We start from the raw sequence: 23398 nt of genomic DNA on the forward strand, positions 1-23398 counted from the left end.
AAAAGGATGAGTTTGTGTCCTTTGTAGGGACATGGATGCAGCTGGAATCCATCATTCTTAGCAAACTATCACAAGAACAGAAAACCAAACACCGCATGTTCTCACTCATAGGTGGGAACTGAACAATGAGATCACTTGGACTCGGGAAGGGGAACATCACACACCGGGGCCTATCATGGGGAGGGGGGAGGGGGGAGGGATTGCATTGGGAGTTATACCTGATGTAAATGACGAGTTGATGGGTGCAGCACACCAACATGGCACAAGTATACATATGTAACAAACCTGCACGTTATGCACATGTACCCTACAACTTACAGTATAATAATAATAAATAAATTAAAAAAATAAAATAAAATAAAATAAAAATAAAAATAAAAAAAAAAAAAAAAGAAAATAACATAAATCATGCTTAATTCTCACAACCTGAAAACCCTCATATAACCAACACCCAAAACAAGAAACAGAGCATTTTGAGTCCTGGGGGAATCTTTTGTTCCTTCACCCAGCTGGTACCCACAGAAGTAACCATTACTCAGATTCTATCACCACAAATGAGTTTTGCCAATTCTTGAACTTCACATAAATGAAATTACATATACCTATTCCTTGTGCTCATCATTGTATCTGTGTGATTCATTCATGTTGTTGAGAATAGCAGGTTTCTCCCATTTTTTGGTGTGTGGGATCCCCATTATATGACTATACCAATGATGCATTTTACTGTTGATGGGCATTTGAGTTGTGTCTAACTCTTGGCCATTTTAAACAAAGCTGCTGTAAAATTTCATACATGCTTTTTTGATGGACATGTGTACACTAATGTATCTTGGTTTGTTACCTACAATTCAAATTGCTTAAATTTTGAATTCAAACTGGCAACACCTAAATGTCTCATAACATATTGAATACAGTGCAGCCATTAAAAATCCTATTATGGAAAAAGTTATTGACTTATGAAAATGTTCATGGTGTATTGTAAAATGAAAGCGCATGCTCAAAATAGTGTAAGCAATATGACCTTATTTGCAACAGTTAGAATGCTTTTAGCTGTAAATATCAAAATTTGGTGTATACTTAATATGAAATTTCCAAACAGTTCTCCAAAGTAATTGTATCAATTTACACTTTCAAAAACAATACATGAGCGAGTTCCAGGTGTGCCATGTTCTTGCCAACACTTAATATTCACAGTATTTTTCTTTTTACTCATTCTAGAAAGTTTGTAGTGATGTTCATTGTGGTTTCAATTGGCTTTTTCCTGATGAATGATAATGTTGAACACCTTCTCATGTGTTGATTGGCCATTTGAATATCCTCTCTTGTGAAGTGCTTGTTTTTTGCCCAAAGTTTAATTTTTTTGTTTTATTGGTTTCTCAGATATATGTATTGCCAATATCTTATCCCAGTATATGTTTTGCCTTTTCATGCTTCTGATGTCTTTTAATGAACAGAAGTTCTTAATTTTAATGAGGCCTATTTTGTGGGTAGTGACTTTGGTGTTCTAACAACTTTTTGCCTATCCCAACATCATAAAGATATTATTCTGTATTTTCTTTTGGAAGCCTTATTGTTTTGTCTTTCACATGTAGATCTAGAATCCATTTCACATTTATTTTGGTGTGAGGTAGGGATCGAGGTTCATTTTTTTTTTTTTCCCATATGAATATCCAATTGATCTAAGACATTAGGCCATTTATTTAAAAGGCATTCTCTACCCACTGGATTGCAGTGGCATCACTGTCAAAAATCAATTGACCATGTAAGTGTGGGTCTGTTGTTGAACTCTATCCTACTTCATTCTTCTATTTATCTGTCTTTGCACCAAACCTACATGGTCTTCTTAACTACTGTAGATTTACAATAAGTATATCTGATGGTATGAGTCCTCCAACTTTATTCTTCCAAATGATTCATTAACATCATTTTGGCTATTCTGGGTTTTTCTGCATTTTTTATGTGTATATTTTAGAATCAGCTTTTCAATTTACTTCCAGTATTTTGATTGAGATGGCACAAAATCTATAGATCAATTTGGAGAGAGATTGATATTTGGAGAGGAACAACATTGATTCTTCCAATCTGTAAACATGGAGTGTGTATGTAAATCCATGTCTTATTTAATTTCTCTAAACACTGTTTTATAGGGTGGATATCTTGCAATTTTTCATTGTATATATTCTTATTTGATTTTAAAAATTCAGTTGTAACTGGTGGTTTTTAAGGTTCTATTTCCAATTTGTTTTACTAGTATATAAAAGTACAATTGATTTCTGAAAAGTCACCTTGTTTAAACAACCTTTCCAAATTTGCTTATTAATTCTAATAGTTTGTTTATAGATCCTTTTCAATTTTTTTGCATACATCACCATGTATGTGAGCAAATCATAGTTTTCTTCTTTCCTTTTAAGTCTCATACTTTTCAATTTGTTTTCTTGCCATATTGCACTGGCTAGGATCTTGAGTGCAATGATGAATAGAAGTAGTGATAGTAGCCTTGTCTTGCTCCTAACCTCAGAGGAAAAGCATTCACTAGTTTATATTAAAAGATGTTAGCTAAGGGTTTTTGTAGATATCTTTCATTAGGTTAGAAAAGTTCCTTTCTATTCCTGTTTTCTGGTACTTTATTATGAAAAAGTGTTGAATTTGTCTAATAATATTTCTATATCTATCAAGATCATTATATACTTTTTCTCCTTTATTCTGTTAATGTGGCAAATTACATCAAAATAATGTTAAAGTAACTGCATTCTTAGAATAAGCACCATGTGGTCATGATATACAATCTTTATATGTCACTACATTTGATTTGCTAACATTTTAGTTAGGATTTTCACATTTATGCTTATAAGTGATATTGGCCTATAATTTTTTCTTTCCTTTCTTATAAAATATAATAATAACATGTCAGATTTTTAAACTCAGGTTTATATTGGTCTTGTAAAGCAATTTTGGAGGTGTTTTTTGTTTCTATTTTTCTGAAATAGTTTAAATAAGATTAGCACTGTTTCTGCCTTAATTATTTGTGGAAATTCTCAAGTGAAACTGGCCCTGGAAGTTTCTTTGTAGGAAAATTTTCAATTACAGATTTAGTTTTTAAATGAATATTAGACTACATTTTTTAAAGCTTTTTTATATGGTAAATTGTGTTTTCAAAGAATTTGTTCATTTAATCTAAGTTTTCAAATGTATTGACAAAAAGTTGTTAATACCATGATATCTTTTAAATGTCTCTAGAACCTGTACTGATGACCCACTTTCTTAGCTGGTATTCTGTTTCTCTCTCTCTCTCTGACTCTCTCTTCTTGGTAGGGGCTTATACATTTTATTTACTTGTTTAAAGACCTAACTTTTGTCTTTGCTCATTTTCTCCACTGTGTATTTTTTTTTTTCTTTTCGATTTCTGCTTTCATCTTTACTATTTCTTTCCTTCCACTTTCCTGAGGTTTAATTTGCTGTTGTTTATCTATCTTCCTGAGATGGAAGCTTAGAATCAGTAATTTTCTGTATATCTTTTTCTCTAAGAATTGCATTTAAGGCTATAAATGTTTCTGTAACCACAGCCTTTAGATGCAGCTCACAATTTTCGTTATCCCACTCAAAATATTTGCTATTGTAATGTTTCCTTTGGCCCATGGAGTATTTAGCAGTGCGTTACTTAATTTTCAAGCATTTAGAGATTTTCTAGTTGCCTTTTTATATAGATTTCTAATTAACTCCACTCCAGTTAGCATATTCTGTATAATTTCAGTTCTTTGAAATTTGTGTTAATTGCTTTATGACCCATTGTGTAATCTGTTGTGGTAAATGTTCCACAAGCACTTCGAAATAATATTCACTCTGCAGTTATTCAATATAATGTTGTATATATATTAACTAGATAAAATTGCCTAATTGTGTTGTTTAAATATTCAGTATTTCACTGTTTTTTGATTGCTTGCTTGTTTTAGCATTTTCTGAGAGAAGTGTGTTAAATCTGTAAATCTGATTTTGAATTTGCCCATTTCTTTTTAAAAAATTATGTTACTTTTGCTTTGTATATTTGAAGCTTTGAAATGAGGAGCATATTAATATGGGGAAGTTACTTCTTCCTTTTTGCATTTAATGATACTTACTGCCTTTAAATCTACTTTATCAGATAGTAATATAACCACACCAGCTTTTTGTTAATGGTTTCCAGCAATATCTTTTCATTCTTTTCCTTTCAACTTGTGTCCTCACATATCGTGTGTATCTCTTACTAACAACTAATATTTGGATCTTGTATTTTTAGTTCAATTTGACAATTATTTCATATTATACTGTTTATCCATTTATAATTAATGTAATTGCCAACATAGTTGGGTTTGATAGTACCATCGTGTGATTTGATTTTTATTTGAACCATCTGTTCTTTGTTTTTTAATTCCTCCTTTTCTGCCTTTCTTGACTTATCAACTATTTTTGTCACTTCTGTTAGCTTCATGGTTATATGTTCTTTTTTTCTTTCAGTGGATCTAAACTGCATCCCTGAATTATTACAGTCTACCTTAAGGTTACACTGTTACTTCTTCTTGAACAATGCAAGAACCTTCAATGGGAGAACCTTACAACAGTTTAATTCAACTTTATCCACTCTTGCCCTTTGTGCTATTATTGTCACATATTGGTACTCATACATATATTATGAGCTGAAGATACATTGTCATTATTGCTGGTTTAAGTAATTGATACTGTTTTATGTTTACCTACATACTTACTGTCTTGGGTACTATTAACTCCTTCCTGTGGTCTGTTCTCTCTGGGCTCATTTTCCTTCACCCTGAAGGACAGACTCTCTTTTGATTTATTGTGATACTGGTCTGCCGGTGATGATTCTGTATGTGTTTTTTTAATGAAAATATATTTCACCTTTAATTTTAAAGGACATTTTAGTGGGTGTAGAATTCTAAGTTGGCAATATTCTTTTTCTATCTTCCATAGATTCTAGTGAAAACCAGTGGTCAGTCTTACTGTTACTTCTTTTAAGGTCATTGTTCCTTTTTCCTCTAGCAGCTTTTTACTGTTTCTCTTTGTCTTTGTCCTTCAGCAGTTTATTATGAGCCTGCATGTGGTTTTACATTGTATCTATCCTGCTTGGGTTTTGCCTTGCTTTATAAAACTAAATCTGTGGTATTTGGAAAACTCTCAGGCATTATTTACTCAAACACTGGTTATGCCTCATTCCTCTCTTCTTTCTTTCTGATACTCCACATACATGTATGTTAGAACTTTTGTTAGTGCCTCACATGCCTTTATGCTCTATTCTGTTCCCCGCTCCCTCCCCAGCTTTATTTCTCTGTGCTTCAGTGTGGATAATTTCTATTGAGTTCCAGTTCACTATCCAGTCATACACTGTGTTCGGTCTCCTGTTAAATACATTCAACAAATTCTTAAAATTCTGATATATTTTCAATTCTAGAATGGCCACTGGATTTTTAGGAGATATTCTAACTATTTTAATTCTCCATTTTTAATCCATCTTGTGCATCTTTTCCTGTATTTATTTTCACATACTGATCATGGCTATTTTTATGTCCTTGCTGCTAACTCCAGCAGATGGGTCAGCAGTGGCTCTGCTATTTTTTGTTCACATTTTCCCCCTTCCTTGCTCATCTACTACTTTGTCACTGTCACTGTCACTGCCAGATGCTGCGCATAGAAGGACCGTAGAGGCTATAGATAATATCTTCCAGTAATTAGGATTTACTCTTTTATTCTGTTAGGAAAATGGGGATAAGGAGCTGATAATCTTGTGGCTGCATTACAGTATTAGTAAGACTCAGTCCGCCACTGGTACCTGCTTGTTCTTCCTGCTATGGCCTTACCAGGTTTTTCATTGAGAATCTGAACGTTCTGTCTGCCCTTGGAATATTTTGAGCTTGGCTCTTTCATTTTTCTACCCACACAAGTTCAAAATTTGACAAATGTTTCGGGAAGGAAACTAGTTTGTGATTCTTGCAGGTAGGTCCCTGGTCTAGTGTACTTGGTCTCCTAACCACCTATGCAAGAGTTTCTCCTCTGTCATTGTAGATCAGAGCCTCAGCTTGCTGTAGCTCCAGAACACAGAAAACTTCTGTGGAAGAATATGGTCTTGTGTTTGGACCTCTTTTGGGTTATAAATCATTGCAGCTGACCCAGCAACCACCAAAATGGATTATAATTTCTCTCTCCCTTAGTGGAGTTCCTCTACCTGGGCCAAGGCAGACTGCTAGTCCATGCCCAAAATAGACTATTTCAACCCTATACAAACTCTGACAGCTCTTCTTCCTTTTCAATTTCATGCATTTTTTCTTCTTTCCTAATTGCCCTAGCTAGAACTATCAGTGCTATGCTGAGTACAAATAACAAGAGTGAGTATTCCTGTCTTATTGCTGATTTTGGAGGAAAAACATTTTGTCATTCATACTTAACCCAATATGAAATGAGTTACTGTATTTTATTATATCTACATAGATTTCATTTATCAGATGGAGGAAGTTCCCATCTACTGCTAATTTGCTGAATGCTTTTATCACAAATGAGTGTTAAATTCTATCAAATCCTTTTTTTCTGCATTTGTTGAGATAATTGTATGATTTTTACTCTGTATTCTATTAACAGGTGAATTGGTTTTGGAATGTTAAAACAAACTTGCATTCCTGGGAGAAAATTCACTTAGTCATAATGTGTCATCATTTTTATATGTTGGTGAATTTCATTTGCTAATATTTGTTATTTTTGGTAGATTTTATTTTTTTGAAGTTTTAGATTTACAGAAAAATTGGGAACACAGTACAGAGTTCCTGTGGACCCCTCACCGATTTCCCCTATTACTAACATCCTACATTACTATAATATATTTATTACAGTTAATCAAACAATATTTTGATACATTATGATTAAAGTCCATAGTTTGTTCATATTTCCTTAGGTTTCACCGAGTTTTTTTTTCTTTTCTCCTTTTCTAGGATTTTATCCAGGATACCACATTGCGTTTAACTGTCAAGTCTCTTTAGGATCCTCTTGGTTGTGGCAATTTCAAAGACTTCTTTTCCTTCTCTTTTTAAAATGATCTTGATAGTTTTGAGGTCTTCTGGCCAGGCATTTTGTAGGATGTCCCACCATTGGAATTTGTCCAATTTTTTTTTTTTAATGACATGACTGTGACTGTGGTCATGGTTTATTGGGTGGAAAATCACAGGCAAAGTGCCATTTTCACTACATCATATCAAATATATATATTGTCAACATTATTTATAATTGTTCATGTTGGCCTTAGAGACCTGGCTGAGTTAGTGTTGGTCAGGTTTTCCCACAGTACTGTTACTCTTTTTCCCTTCTTTCCATACTGTACTCATCGGAAGGAAGTCACTATTTGCAGCCCATACCTAAAGAGTGGGGAGCTATGCTCCTCCTCTTTTTAAATTAGCTTTTTTTTTTTTTTTTTTTTTTTTTTTGAGATGGCATCTCTCTCTGTCACCCCGGCTGGAGTGCAGTGCTATGATTGTGAATCACCGAAGCCTTGGACTTCTGGGTTCAAGTGATCCTCCAGCCTCAGCCTCTTGAGTAGCTAGGTCTACAGGTGCACGCCACCACACCAGGCTAATTATATTTTTTTCTTGTAGAGGAGGGTTCTTGCTATGTTGCTCAGGCTAGTCTCAAACTTCTGGCCTCAGGCAGTCCTCCAGCCTCAGCTTTCCAAAGTGCTAGGATCACAGGCATTAGCACCACACTCAGCTTGCTTCTCCTCTTTGAGGGCTGAACATCTTTAAATAAATTATTTGGAATTCTTCTGCATGAGAGATTTATCTGCCTTCTCCCATTTACTAATTTATTGCATCAGTGATTTATATCAGTATGGACTAATGGATATTTATTTTATGCTTTGGATTATCATTTAATGGAACTTTATTAATTTTATTGTTCAAATTATTTCCATGTTGGCCATTGGGCACTCTTTTTTCTTTTTCTTTTCTTTTTTTTTTTTTTTTTTGAGACAGAGTCTCGTCTTGCTCTGTTGCCCAGGCTGGAGTGCAGTGGTGTGATCTCGGCTCACTGTAACCCTTCTCCCGGTTTCAAACGATTCTCCTGTCTCAGCCTCTCGAGTGGCTGGGACTACAGATCCATGCTACCACATGGCTAATTTTTGTATTTTTAGTAGAGATGGGGTTTCACCATACTGGTGAGGCTGGTCTCGAACTCCTGACCTCAGGTAATCCTCCCCCCTTTGGCCTCCCAAAGTGCTGGGATAACAGGCATGAGCCACTGCACCCAGCCGCATTGGGAACTCTTTAAGTGGACTCCTGTTCTCCTTTGACATAGCTCATCAATTTGTGGTATTTTTTTCTTTCTTGCTTTTGAGTCTTTTCCTACTTTCTGGAGCTACAAGATGTTCCAGGCTTATGTCATATATTTCCTTCCCCAGTTCTAGAATCAGCCATTTGTCCAAGGAGCCCTGATTCTTATTGAAGTGTGATACATCATATTAGCTTTCTAGGACTGCCATAATAAAGTACAACAAACTGGGTGGCTTAAACAACAGAAATTATTTTCTCAAATTTCTAGCTATAAATTTCTAAGCACTTTTAGCCACAGTGAACACATTTTGAGATGTGTTTTCATTATTATTCAGTCCAAAATATTTTATAATTTTCTCTCTGATTTCTACTTTCACCAAGCAGTTATTTAAAGATGTGTTAATATCTATTTATCTGAGGATTTTCTAGATACCTTATTGCCATTGCTATCCAACTTAATTCCATTGTTGACAGAGAACATATAAGGTAAAGTTTCAATCTTTGGAAAAATTTTAAGGCTTATTTTGTAGCTTAGTATGTGGTATGTCTTGGTGAATGTTCTACATGTACTTGCAAAGAATATGTACTCTGGAGATGTTTGACGTGGTGTTCTATAAATGGCGTTAGGTCAAAGCACTTTATAGTGTTATTGATAATCTTCTATACCTTAACTGATTTCTGGTCAGTTAGTTCTGTTAATTTCTGAGACAGGGGTTGTAGCGTCTCCAAACATGACTGTACATTTTGTCTATTTCTCCCTTTAGTCTAGTCAGGATTGCTTTTTTATGTATATTGAAGGTGTTTTGTTAGGCACATACACGTTTGTATGTAATTGTTATACCTTTCTGATATTTGTAATTGTTTGTAATTGTTATGCATTTCTGATAAATTGGCTCTTTTAGCATTCTGAAGTGTTCTTCATCTCAGCTAATATCGATTGTTTTAAAATATATTTAAACTGACAGTAATATCACTGCTCTAGCTTTTTTTTTTTTTTTTTTTCAGAGTTTCACTCTTGTCACCTAGGCTGGAGTGCAATGGCGTGCATGATCTTGGCCCACTGCAAACTCCACTACCCAGGTTCAAGTGATTCTCCTGCCTCAGCCTCCCAAGTAGCTGGAATTACAGGCGCCCGCCACCACACCCAGCTAATTTTTCTGTTTTTAGTAGAGACGGGGTTTCACCATGTTGGCCAGGCTGATCTCAAACTCCTGACCTCAGGTGATCCACCCACCTCAGCCTCCCAAAGTGCTGGGATTACAGGTGTGAGCCACCACACCCGGCCTGCTCTAGCTTTCTAATGCTTGCATGATATATCTTTTTGTCTCCTTATACCTTCAACCTAACTATATATTTCTATTGAAAGAGTTGCTTTTTGTAGAGAGCACAATTGATTCTTTCTCTTTTAGTGCAGTCTGATAAGCTCTGCTTTTTAACTAGAGTGTTTAATCCATTTATATTTAATATAATTATTGACATAGTTGAGTATAGGCCTATCAATTTTGCTGTTGATTTTCTATTCGTCACCTGAATCTTTTGTTCCTGTCTTCCTCCTTTCTTGTCTTCTTTTGAGTTAAACATTTTTAAAATAACCTTTTCTCTATTACTTTTTATCAAAATCTCTTTGCATTAGCAAAACCTCTTTGCATTTGTAATATTTCCTCTAGTAATTGTAATATGAGTCCTTAGCTTATCACAGATATTTTGTTGCTTCACATCAAAGGTAAGAACCTTTGCTTTGTGTTAATTTTATTATGCGCACACACACACACACACACACAAGATACATTATGAGTTCGATAATACCATGTTATAATTTTTGCTTCAAATAATTATATCTCTTTTAGATTAAGGAAATAAAGTTTTTTCCTTTATAACAATTTACATGTGTACTATTTCTAATGTTCTTCATTCCTTCCTGTAAATCTGAGTATCCTTCAGTGTAATCTCCCTTTAGCCTGAAGAACTTATTTTTGTATTTCTTGTGAAACAGGTCTGCTGGCAGTGAATTTTCTCAGTTTTCATTTATTCGGAATATCTTTGTTTCCCCATGTTTAAGGATTTTTTTTTCTGCATATATAATTCTAAGGTTTTTTCCCCCCTTTCAGCACATGAAAGATGGTATTTCATTATGTTCTGGCTTCTGTTGTCTCTGATGATAACTCATTCATTATTCATGCAAGTGTTCCTCTATGTGTGATATGGTTTTTTTGTATGTGTTTGGTTGTTTTGGTTTGGTTTTTGTTTTCATTGGCTGCTTTCAAGATTTTCTCTTTCTCTTTGATCTTTAGACTATGATGTGCCTAGGAATTGCTTCCTTTTATATTTATCTTTCTTGGGGTTCAGTGAGCTTATTGAGTATGTAAGTTGTGTTTTTCACCAAGTTTGGGACATTTTCAGCCAGTAGTTTATCAAATAATTTTTATTCTCTGATTTCAATTTTCTCTCCTTCTAAGACTTTAATGATATATGTTAAGGAAACTAATATTGTCTTACAGATTTCTGAGACCCTGTTTAGTTTATTTCAAACATTTTCCACTTCAGATTAGATAATTTCTATTTATCAAGCTTCAAGTACATTGACCCTTCTGCCAGTTTGTTTGTTGTTATGCATATCCAGTGAATTTTTAAAATTTCATATATGGTACTTTTCAAATCTAGAATTTCTATTTGGTTCTTATTTAGAGTTTCCACTTCTTTGCTGTGATTTTCCCTCTGTTCATTCATTATAAACATTTTTGTCCTTTAAGTCCTTGAGCATATTTATAAAGTGTGCTTTAAATTCCCTGTGCTAATTCTAACATCTTTGACATATGAGTGGTTCTATTGCACTTCCCCTGAGAATTGGGCCAAGACAAGGATGCCCACTTTCACCACTTCTATTCAACATAGTATTGGAAGTCCTGACCAGAGCAACCAGACAAGAGGAAGAAATAAAAGGCATCCAGATTGAAAAAGAGGAAGTCAAACTTTCACCATTCACTGATGATATGATTGTATACCTAGAAAACTCTAAAGACTCATCTAAAAAGCTCCTAGATCTGATAAACAAATTCAGCACAGCCTCAGGATACAAAATCAATGTGAATTTTTGTGAAAAAAACACAAATCGGTAGCACTCCTATACACCAACAACAACCAAACTGAAATTCAATCATGAACTCACTCCGTTTTACAACACCTGCAAAATAATAAATAAATAATTTAGGAATATACTTAACCAAGGAGGTGAAAGATCTCTACAAGGAAAATTACAAAACATTGCTGAAAGAAATCATAGATAACACAAACAAATGGAAACACATCCCATGTTCATGGATGGGAAGAATCAATATTGTGAAAATGACCACACTGCCCAAAGCAATCTACAGATTCAATGAAATTCCATCAATGCATCAGATTCAATGCAAAATACCATCATCATTCTTCACAGAACTAGAAAAAACAATCTTAAAATACATGTGGAACCCCAAAAAAGCCTGTATAACCAAAGCAATACTAAGCAAAAAAAAAAAAAAAAAAAAAAAAAATCTGGAGGCATCACATTACTCGACTTCAAACTATACTATAAGGCTATAGTTATCAAAACAGCATGGTACTGGTATAAAAACATGCATGTAGACCAATGGAACAGAATAGAGAACCCAGAAATAAAGCCAAATAAGTACAGCCAACTGCTCTTTGACAAAGCATACAAAAACATAAATTGGGGACAAGACACCCTATTCAATAAATGGTGCTGGGAAAACTGGCAAGCCACATGTAGAAGAATGAAACTGGATTCCCATTTCTTACCTTATACAAAAATCAATTAATGATGGATCAAAGACTTAAATCCAAGACCTGAAACCATAAAATCTCTAAAAGATAACATCAGAAAAACTCTTCTGGACATTGACTTAGGCAAAGAATTCATGACTAAGACCCCAAAAGCAAATGCAACAAAAACAAAAAATAAATGAATGGGGCCTAATGAAACTAAAAAGCTTCTGCACAGCAAAAGAAATAATCAGCAGAGTAAACAGACAACCCACAGAGTGGGAGAAAATATTCATAAACTATGCCTCTGACAAAGGACTCATATCCAAAATCTGCAAGATACTCAAATTAGCAAGAAAAAAAAAAACCACAAATAATCTCATCAAAAAGTGGGCAAAGGATATGAATACACAGTTCTCAAAGGAATATATACAAAGAGCCAACAAACTTATGAAAAAATGTTCAACATCACTAATCATCAGGGAAATGCAAATCAAAACCACAATGAGATACCACCTTACTCTTCCAAGAAGAGTAAGGTCATCATTAAAAAGTCAAAAAACAATAGTTGTTGGCATGGATGCGGTGAAAAGGGAACACTTTTACGCTGCTGGTGAGAATGCAAATTAGTGCAACCACTATGGAAAACAGTATGGAGATTCCTTAAAGAGCTAAAAGTAGAACTACCATTTGATCTAGCAATCCCACTACTACCACTTTGGGTGTCTACCCAAAGAAAAATACATCATTATATGAAAAAAACACCTGTACACCCATTTATAGCCTCACAGTTCACAATTGCAAAGTTATGGAGCCAACCTAACTGCCCATCAACCAACCAGTGGATAAGAAAATGTGTTATATATACACCATGGAATATTAGCCATAAAAATGAAATAATGTATTTTGCAGCAACTTGGTTGGAGCTGGAGGCCATTATTCTAAGTGAAATAACTTGGGAATGGAAAGCCAAATATAATATTGTATGTTCTCACTTATAAGTGGGAGCTAAGCTATGAGGATGCAAAGGCATTAGAATGATAGAAGGGACTTTGGGGACTGGGGGGGAAGGTTGGGGGGAAGGGATAAAATACTACATATTGGGGTACAGTGTACACTCCTTGAGTGACAGGTGCACTAAAATCTCTGAAATCACTGCTAAAGAAGTTATCCATGTAATCAAAAACCACCTGTACCCCAAAAACTATTAAAAATTAAAGTTAAAAAAGAGATACTCCCAGAAAGTCTTCTGGGTTTTAGACATAGTCCTCCCATTGTACAGTATCAGCCTGATTTGATCACCAGGATCAAATGTGCCACACAGTGGAATGACTTCCTCCTATGTTGCCAGTTGAGTGGCAGGAGGCACCCATAGTGTCCAGTTTCATGGACCAACTCAATGGGCCCCTGGTTGTGTTCCGCGATGGAAGCATTTCTCCCTAGGGAACAAAACCTTTCAAATCAACAGAGCCCAGAGGGTTCGAGTGCATGTGGTTATTAGGTGTAATAGAGAGGAAAGCCACTCCCACTCCCTGATTTGGGGCCCTGTTATTGTGGATGTGGGACGAAACATACCTTCTACTGATCGCCGCATCAAAGCATATTCTTCATTCTGTAAGACAGAACTTTAACCTTTCAGGCCATTGTCTCTCAAGCAGAACCTTAACCGAGTGTTCACATGGCCGTTCCACCCTTCAGTTAGCCCAGCTGCTTCCGTATGAGAGAGAGTCCACGATAAGACTAGCGATTTCCACAGGCCCAAGGTCCCTGTTGTCCTATCGATGTGAAATGAGTTCCTTGGTCCGAAGCAATGTTGGGTGGAATGCCGTGTGGCACAGAGGGCACCCCGTGAGTCCAGAGATGGCAAAGAAGACGAGTAAATATCAAGAACACTGATTTAACCAAAAATAGGGAGAGAATTATGCTGGGAGAGAGAGGGGAGGGGAAGTGGTGGGGGGACAGGGTGGGGGTGGATTGTAAGAAAGATAAATCTTCATCTTCCTTCCCAGTAAGTCAAAGATGGTGTCGAAAATGGTGAAATCAAGAACTAGAATTATGAAGATTTAAAAACAGAAGAAACACCTCCCAGAGTTGCAAGTGGTCACCTGTCCCAGAGAGCTGGTGAGATGAGATGGAGAGGCGTCAGCTGAGTTTTATGGTAAGTCCTGGGGAACCACTGGACGTCGAAAACTATAAACCTTTTATTAAAAATAAAGTTATGGAAATAGAAAAAGAAAGGGGGGGGGGAAATCTGACTCTTAGATTGCAATCTGGGGAACTGATTGTCTTCTCCAAGATTTCTGCCACCCAGGAGCCGAACCAGTGGTTTCTGGGCAACTCAAAGAAAGGCGCCTCTTGTTTGGGACACTTTACTGCCATCTGCTGGACAACTGAAGTAATACCTTTACAAATGGGTGACGGAATGGGTGTGAAGCTCCTCGCACCCGGCACCTGGTTTATGTCCTGCACCACCTGTATAGAGCAAGCGAGGCCTTGCAATTGGTGGCCACCGGTCCAGGACACTCCTGAAGGGGCCTTGTTTGGTGAGGTTGTTGCACCAGGGAGGCCAGAGCAGCAGCGGCCTGTCCTCCTTCTGGGCACTTTAGCCCCCAGGTCGGAGGAGAGCTCCTTGGCAGTTCCAGCTCATAGATGATTGGGTCCGGCTGCATGTTGATTTCAGGGTCTTTCTCCTACCTGGCCCCACCAGTGACTGGCTTGGAAGAAATTCCTCAAACTCCTACCTGACCCTTTAGAAAAATTGTAATGCTATCTAAATCCCCCACCTCTCACCCCCACCCCTGTTTTACATTTTCCTGGTGATTTCAATCAGGGTTGGGGGTGACATGTGGGCAAGCCAGATCTCCATAAGGGCGTTGTACTCAGGGCTTTCATTTTTCTGACTCCGAATTTTAGCTGCCACTTCTTGGGTCTGCATGAGGACTAGTCGTTCTTGGAAGAAAAATAAAAGCTGCCCCCCACCCAAGAAAGGAGATGAAAAATTCTTTGTGTGAAGCTTAGCATTGCCGAAGGTATAGGTCCCTCCCAGGGGCGTTTGCATGCAAAGTGTATAAACTACAGAAATAAAGGAGAGGTTTGGATGAAGGTCACTTTGGGTCACTGAGTTTTCCTAGTCGGAATCCTGACATGCGGAGAGGGCTGATAACCACATCTATGCTACCAGCAGGTGGCGCAGGGCACAGATGCCCGCCTGCCCACGGCTGCAGTGCCTCCACCTTTGAAAGGAGTGGTGACTGTGAGCAACCCTGGACACTGGAATACAGAGGAAACATCCCTGAACAGGGCTTAGAGAGTATCATGGAACCAGAGACTCAGAAAGGGAAGGAATTTTAGAGGCAAAAGGCTACCCTTCCCCATCTAGTACCTCAGTCTTTCCACCCTTTTGCTACCAGAAGGTCATCAGCTTACACTTACATACCCCTAGGGACAGGGAGCTCACTACCTGAGAAGCAGGCCCTGCTTTCCCTGGAAAGATCTGACTCAGAAAGCACTTCCTCCCACCATCCTAAATCTGCCTTGTTCCATCTCCCACATCTCATGCTTGGTTCTGGCCCAGCGGAACCAGAGAGAACAGATACTCTCCCTCCTCCCCAAGATAGCCTCCGAATATTTTGAGAATGAGCAGGACTCCTCCAAGCAGTCTCCTCTCTAGGGAGGGTTGATTAATTAGGACTCTCTCATCTGTGCATGGTAGAGACAGGGTCTCACCATGCTTAGGGACAACATGAGGAATTTCTGGGCACACACCCCTGTGACATCCAAGGTGATGCTAGGTTAAGAGTGAGTGATGTTGTCAGGCCGCTGCTGTCTCTGGGTGTCCCTTTTCTTGAGCTGTGCTGTTTTCCTTTCAAGGCAGGGGTGGGTGGAACCATGGCCACTGGCATTGCCAAGCCTGCGTCCTACCTGCAGTAGCAAGAGACCGCCACTCCTCACCACTCTGGGTCAGGGCCAACTGCAGTTTCAGAGGGACAGAAATAGGAGGTGACCCAAAGAGGGCGCCTAAGCACAGGTCAGAGGTGGTGAAAAGTCAGACTCGACCTTTCCTGAGAGGCGGGGACAATGTTTTTCGGTTTCCAGCTTTGAGTGTCCAGAGGCCCGTGGCAGGGAGCCAGGGGTGTCGACAGTCTCACAGGCTACGCCCTGGCATCTTCCTGGAGAGGCGACTGTCTTCACTGGAAGTCATTTAAAGCCCTATTTTTAGATTTAAACAAAAATGGAAACATTCTGGAGCAGAATGCAGAATCTGCGTGTATTTTTTGAGATAAAACCCAAGACTTCAAAGAAATTTCACACTTGTGTCAGCTGCTTCAGGCAGGCTGCCTGGCCTGCGGGTGCATTTGTTAATTCTTGGTTGGCATTAGTGGGTATTTCAGGGGCAGGCTGAGAAAGTCTGAGTGGCACTGGGCCTGGGTCCCCACAAAGCTACAGGCAGGGCTGGGGAGAGATGGGTCCAAGGACTTCAAAGACAGCTGCCACTGAGAGGCCCCTGCTGCCTCCAGGCACCACATTCCCTGCAAGGAGGCAACTCGTCCTCACTCGGGAGTGAGGCCCCCACCATGAGAGCACACCTGCCTCTGGAATCCTGTCCAAGGGCAGGAGCCAGAGCCCAGGCTGAGCAAAGGATCCGTGGGCCCCAGCAGGAAATGCCAGCCAAGAGTGCAGGAGGCAGTGCCTGGCTGCTGCTGCCAGCTTTTCACAGAGTGGTGGGCACATGGGCAGGAGTGATCTTTGAAATATTTAACCCCAGAAGCTCATGGGACCAACCAATCAGAACAGGCCTGGCCTGGTACCTGAGCAGGTCCCAGGGGCCCAGTTGGACCAAAGCTACCCCTCAAGTTGCTGCCTCGTGGGGAGACATGGGGATCCCACGTAAAAGGCCAGGGCAGCGGGGCAGCGGGTCACACTTATGGGGAATTAGCAGGTATTTACCAACTGGAGCGGACACATGCTGATATTTTGACAACCAGGACGGCAGCACTAGCTGAAAACGAGCCTCGTGCATGGGTCTGATCAAGTGAGATTAAGACAAATCCAGGGCGGGGTGCAGTGGCTCATGCTTATAATCCCAGCACTTCGGGAGGCCAAGGCCAGGAGTTTGAGACCAGCCTAGTCAACATGGTGAGACCCTGTCTCTACTAAAAATACAAAACACACACACAAAATACGTTAGCCAGGCATGGTGGTGTAGACCTGTAGTCCCAGCTACTTGGGAGGCTGAGACATGAGAATCGCTTGTACTCTGGAGATGGAGGTTGCAGTGAGTTGAGATCTCACCACTGCACTCCAGCCTAGGTGACAGAGCGAGACTCTGTCTCAAAACAAAAAAAAAGAAAAAAGAAAAAAACACAAATCCAGCCCACATTTATTGAGCACTTATTATGTGCCAGGAACTGTGCTGGAGCCTTTATGTATATTAATTAGCTTAATTTGTGCAATGCCATGCAAATCTATCAGTGCATTTAACACTGTAGAGGATTGGTGTGAAAGCAACATGGAAAAGCCAATCAGCAAACCTGACAGGCTTAGAGGAACCCCACCCCTACCCCCGCCCCGTCCCCCACTCAACTAGAGATGGACATTTTCTTAAAGGCAGATGGTACAGAAGTCCAGACCTCCCCCTTGGCTTTCCCTCTGCACCCCCACCCCTCTGTTCTACTTCATCAGTTGTCCAAATTTGGCATTCATCAGACTCAATCTTCAGAACTGTACACACAAAACCATGTGTATCCATGCTGATGGGGAGCATAAGAGGTTCTCAAGGGTTGTTTTGCGTGTACCTAGTTTTTGCCTTACTGATTTAGAACTTGCCCCTGAAATGGGCTATGACTCACTGAACTATAATTAGCCCCGTTTTGCAGGTGAGAAAGTGGAGCTCGGAGATGTCATTGGCCCAGGTCACACAGATGGTGGAGACTAGTGTGGAGCCCGGGAGTGGGCTGAGCAGAGTGCCTGGACTTTGAGCTTCCATCAGACCCTGCCCGAGATATTCACCTGTCCTGGCCGCCTGGTGACCCTGGTGTGCTAACTTGGTACTTAACCTTGCTCTGCGGAGCCCCCTGGGCCTCCTAAACACCAGGTGGGCACCTTCAGGCAGCCCCATACTGACCTGAGAAGCCCAGGTATCGCTGGCCAACCAACCCTACTCACAGATAGAAGCAGTTCTCTGTCTTTTGGCTTTAACAGAGCTGCTTCATTTCTCCTCCCCACAAAGCCTGGACTTTGTTCTGGGGGGTCTCCCTGTTTGCATGGGAGCTTTTTCACTCAGTGCTCAATCTGATCTCTGCCACCCCCACCCACACCTCTGACTGGGTAGACCTTTGTGACTGCCTTGACCAGTAGAGTATGGCAGAAGACGCTCTGTAACTTCCAAGGCTAGATCTAGAAAATGCCATGCACTTCTGCCTTGCTCTCCTGGGACGTCCACTCTTAGAACCCAGCTGCCGTGCTGAGAAGAACTCACAGAAAGACCACGTGGAGTGGAGCAGACGGGTCAGTGTCCCAGGTGACAGCCCGTGTCAACCTCAGACCTGCACGTGAGGATGCCACCAGAGGGTTCCTGCCGCCACCGTCAAGTCACCCCAGCCTTCATCTTCCAGCCGGCGCCCCAGGCATTATGGGCAGAGGTAAACTGTCTCCATGATGCCCTTTCCAAATTTCCGACCCGCAGAATCCATGATTATAATAAAATGGCTGTTTTATGTGCTCAGTTTTGGAGTGGTTTGTAGCATAGCAGTATAACTAGAACATCTAGCTAGTGAGAGAAAGAACAGAGAAAGCAAAAATCACCCCAACCTATAAAGGGCCTTGAGGGTGGTGGGACCAGGGGGTGACAGGAAGCCAATCCCTGCACCCCAAGAGGTGGCAGGGCCTCCAATGGGAATGGCTGCGTGGCTTGCAAGGGAGCCTGCACCCTAAGCTGGGACTGCCAAGCGGGGTGTAAACTGCTGAGCCCCTACGAGCACAGGAGCTTGGGACCTCCTCCCTCCATAGACATGACCAGCCTGGGCTTGAGGCTGGAGGGACTGCAGTGACCCCAGAGGCCCTTTCCTTCCCTCTGGGGCCATGGACACTTGCTCTCATCTGTGCTCTCTCAGGTGGGGGATGTTCAGGCATGAGGGCGCCCAGGGGGAAGAACCGGAGAGAAAATTTGAAAGCAAATGTGAAAATGGATGATTTCTTGTACATCTGAGTTTGCGGAGTAAAAGCCCTTTCAGTGCCAGGAACTCTTTGTTGCCCAAAGGATATGTTAGAAGGGTCAGTCCAGCCTGACTTCATGGTCTCAGAGATGCGTGACCCTCACCCCTGAAGAGGACTCTGCGGCCCTGGGGCTTAGCACCAGGCACTTTGTAAGGGTCTCAGAAATGCTGCCCACCAGAGCAGAGGGCTTCTGGGAAGAGCCATGGGCTCTTGTAGCAGAGCTTGTAGCAGCCTTGTAGCAGAGGCTGCCTTGTAACTGCCTTGTAGCAGAGGCTGCCCCCAGGGAGAGGGAGGTGGGATCAGAGCCTGAGGCTACGTCCTGGCAATTGTTGCTGTGGCCACCAGGTGGCGGGCCAGGGCCACGCTAGGCTGTTGGGAAGGGCCATCCCAGAGGGGCCTGGACTGGGAGGCCCAGCTGCCTCCACGGCTTTGCTGTCACCATGGCTGGAGGGAGGGGCTGCAGAGTCAGCTGTAGCAGTGGAAGCTGAGGCCCTCTCACAGGGATGAGGTGGCTTTCAGAAGGCCTGAGCACCTGTGGTTCCTCTCGAGGCCTGGTATGCAGAGGTCTAGCTTCCAGTCCCGGCTCTGCTGTGCAGCCTCAGACAAGCCCCTTTCCCTCTCTGATAAACGAGGGTTCTCACTAGATGAGCTCAAGGCTCTTGCAGCACCTGGTGGCTATGACCAGCTGGGTGGCCTCAGGTAGGTCATGGGGTGCTATGGTCTGAATGTGTGCTCCCCAAATTCCCATATTGAAACCTAATCACCAATGTGATGGTATTAGGAGGTGGGGCATTGAGGAGGCATTAGGCCATGAGGACAGTTGACTGGGATTAGTGCCCTTATGAAATAGGTCTGAGGGAGCCGTTTCATCCCTTCTACCCTGTGAAGATACAGCAAGAAGGTACCATCTGTACATGAGAAAGTGGATCTTCACCAGACACCAAATCTGGGGCACCTTGATCTTCCCAGCTCCCAGAACCATAAGAAATACACATTTGCTCCTTGTAAACCACCTAGATTATGGTATTTTTGTTATAGCTGCCCAAGTGGACTAAGACATGTGGCCACTGGCCCCGTGATGGAAATGGGGTGGAATTACATGACCCCTGTCCAGGATGCAGGAGGAAGAGATGGTCCCAGGAGCTCCATGAAGGAAGGAGGCCTGGGAAACTGCTTGGACATCACAAGGCAACGAGGACCCAACTCTGGGTCCCCGGTCTGAATTAACCTCAGAGCTGGGATGATATTCCTATTGCTTTTCTAATGTGCCCCACCCTGTCCCTTCAGCCGTATTGGTGGTTCTGTGTCATCTGCAGGACTGAGGTTTCTGGGCAAGTTTTAGGACACCTTCCCCCCAAAACCTTCGCTCCTCTTTTCTGGGCTGTGTTTCTGCCATGACTCATCTTGGGGCTGAGGTCCCAGGTGGGAGATAGGTCATAGCTGGGTGGGTCTGCAGTGTCTGTGCCTCAGTTTCCTCATCTGCAAAATGGAGAAGCTCTTGCTCATTCTGTAAGGTCAGTAGGAGGACCAGAGTCTTCACTCCATGGTCTCACTCGGCTATCACAGCAACCTTGAGCAGCAGGAAGGACACGTGTCCTCGTCCCCATTTTGCAGATGAGAAACCCGACCCCCATGGATGAGAAGCAGTTTGCCCCCTTCCATCCAGAGGAGCCTGAATTCAGACCCAGATCTGCCTGTCCAGCTCTGTGCCCTGTGCTGCCCTGCTGCCTTCTTCTGCCCTTACTCCTTCTGGCCAGCTGATGCCTGCTTTCTCGAGAGAAGCCCCTCTGGTGCCTCATCACCTGGAAGAGCCAGGTCTGCTGGGAACCAGTGGACAACATTTTGGTCTGGTGCTTTGCCGGGTGCAGTGGCCCTTGAGGGCTAGCCTGCCCACACCGCTCTGTTGCCTTGGACCCTGCTCAGCCTATCCTAGCCTGAGGTCTATGCCCAGGTGAAAAAGTCTAGGACACGGAATTAGATCATCTAGAGCAAGTTTTCGCCAAGCCTCAATCCCTCAGCTATAAAAAGTAAGTCAACTTACAGGGTCATTGCAAAATAAAGCACAGCTATATTTGAATGTGCTGGGTGACAGCAGGGATAACTATCGCCCTCAATGCATCCTTACTTGGTGCCAGGCCCTGAGCTAAGCCCCTATCTTACATGATTTCACTTAGTCTTCACCATTAAAGGTAGATTAGTGTTATTGCTTCCTTCCTTGTTGAGGTATAATTTATATGTAATATATGTTATATATTATATATTAATATGTTATATATACTGTATGTATAGTATTACATATAATGTATATATTATACATATACAGTAAAGCACCCAAACTTTAAGTGTACAACTCAATGACTTTTTAAAACTGTGTGACCATCAAGACAGATTATTTCTGACACCGTCGAAGTCCCCCTCAAGCTCCCTCTGGGTCAATACCCTGCCAAAGGTTAACACTTAAGTTTGGGTTCTTTTTCCTGGTTTTACAGATGGTGAAACTGAGGCTCAGGGAGGAACTGTGAACTGCTCAAAGTCACAAAGCTGCAAAACAGTAGGGCCTAGATTTTTCTGTCTCTACCAAAGTACATGGTGATCCACATAGGCTATACAAATTACTTCCTCTTCCTCTTTCCTCATCTCCCTCTCATCTTCCTCCTCTTCCTCCTCCAACTTTTCCTCCTTCACCAATCCACCCATTTAGTGTAGGTTCACATGTCTACCACTAGATGGCAACAAAGGACCAACTGCAGAGTCCAGGTTGGGCTCTAAGGCCGGAAGGAGGCTGGCCTGGCGGGGTGGTCAGGGTTTCTGGGCTTTGGGGAGGGATGCAGGGAAAGCTGCTGGTGTCCATCCTGAGTCCTGTCCAGTAGACATGGCAGAGGCAACTGTCGAGTGATGACCAGACAAGAGAATGAAAATGCAAGGCTAGGGCTCACGATTAGATGAGCACTGGGCTGGGAGTAATGATACTTGGGTTCTCTGTTACTCTCGTCACACTCTCTGAGTCAGCTTCCTGCCCACACAGTGAGTGGGCCTTCCCCCTCCAGGGTAAACAGTCCTGCCTGTCTCCCTGCATCTGCTCTTCTGTACATCAGGCCTGCTCTCCCCTCCTTGGTCCAGTTCACACTAATCAGCTTGGCAAGCCCAGCCCAATTGCTGCCATTCCCAGGAAGCCTTCCCTGCCTGCTCTGGCATTGAACTGATTACCTCGGCTGCCCCCGTGCGATGGGCCAGGCACCTACTGTTCTGGGATGGCCAGGGAGGCTTGCCTGGCATGTTCCAGCGATGCCACCAGGGCTGGACCTAATGCACAGGGCTGGTAGGGAGCCTGGAGGCTGTGACACGTTACGAGGGTCGTCTGGACCTAATGGACTGGGATGGTAGGGAGGAAGGAGGCTGTGGCGCGGTGCGAGGGCAGCTGGACCTAATGGACTGGGATGATAAGGAGGAAGAAGGCTGTGGCGCGGTTCGAGGGCAGCTGGACCTAATGGACTGGGATGGTAGGGAGGAAGGAGGCCGTGGCATGGTGCGAGGGAGGCTGGACCTAATGGACTGGGGTGACGGGGGAAGGAGGCTGTGGCACGGTGTGAGGGGGGCTTGCACAAGGACGTTGTTGCTCTTCTACTCCCTTCCTGGGAGTGGCTGGATCTCAGAGGGCAGTTTTGGGGCCCCAGCTGGGGTGCTTCCCCTCATGCTGGCCCCAGGGAGGGCTGCAAGGCTGGGTTATAGTCTTCCCTCATCGGTGTCCAGCTAGCATCTCCCCGGGAAAGCCAGCTTTGCAGAAACTAATACATGAAGAGCCTTTGGGGATCATTAAACACTCATCGGCCCAGGTCACACAGGCTTTCAGCAAAGAGGCTGTGACTCTGCTCAGCCTCTAGCTCTGAGTCCTGAACACCTTCCTCTTCATCGTCTTTTTTTTTTTTTTTTTTAGACAGAATATTGCTCTGTCACCCAGGCTGGAGTGCAGTAGCGCAATCTTGGCTCACTGCAGCTTCCATCTCCTGGGTTCAAGTGATTCTCCTGCCTCAGCCTCCCGAGTAACTGGGACTACAGGCGCACACCACCACGACCAGCTAATTTTTGTATTTTTAGTAGAGACAGGGTTCCACCATGTTGGCCAGGAT

General features: G+C 42.0%; 1 long non-coding RNA gene across 1 annotated transcript in view; it reads left to right on the forward strand.

Moving 5' to 3' along the window:
- The window catches only part of LOC108581912, a 23859-nt gene extending 5079 nt beyond the window's left edge, over positions 1-18780 (forward strand). Inside the window, exons 2-3 of the long non-coding RNA XR_001894796.3 lie at positions 14066-14214; positions 17933-18780. This is a non-coding gene — a long non-coding RNA (uncharacterized LOC108581912). The remainder of the gene's footprint in view (positions 1-14065; positions 14215-17932) is intronic.
- Positions 18781-23398: the final 4618 nt, after the last annotated feature.

This window comes from Papio anubis, chromosome 12 (assembly GCF_008728515.1).
Source record: "Papio anubis isolate 15944 chromosome 12, Panubis1.0, whole genome shotgun sequence".
NCBI classification, from domain to species: Eukaryota; Metazoa; Chordata; class Mammalia; order Primates; family Cercopithecidae; genus Papio; species Papio anubis.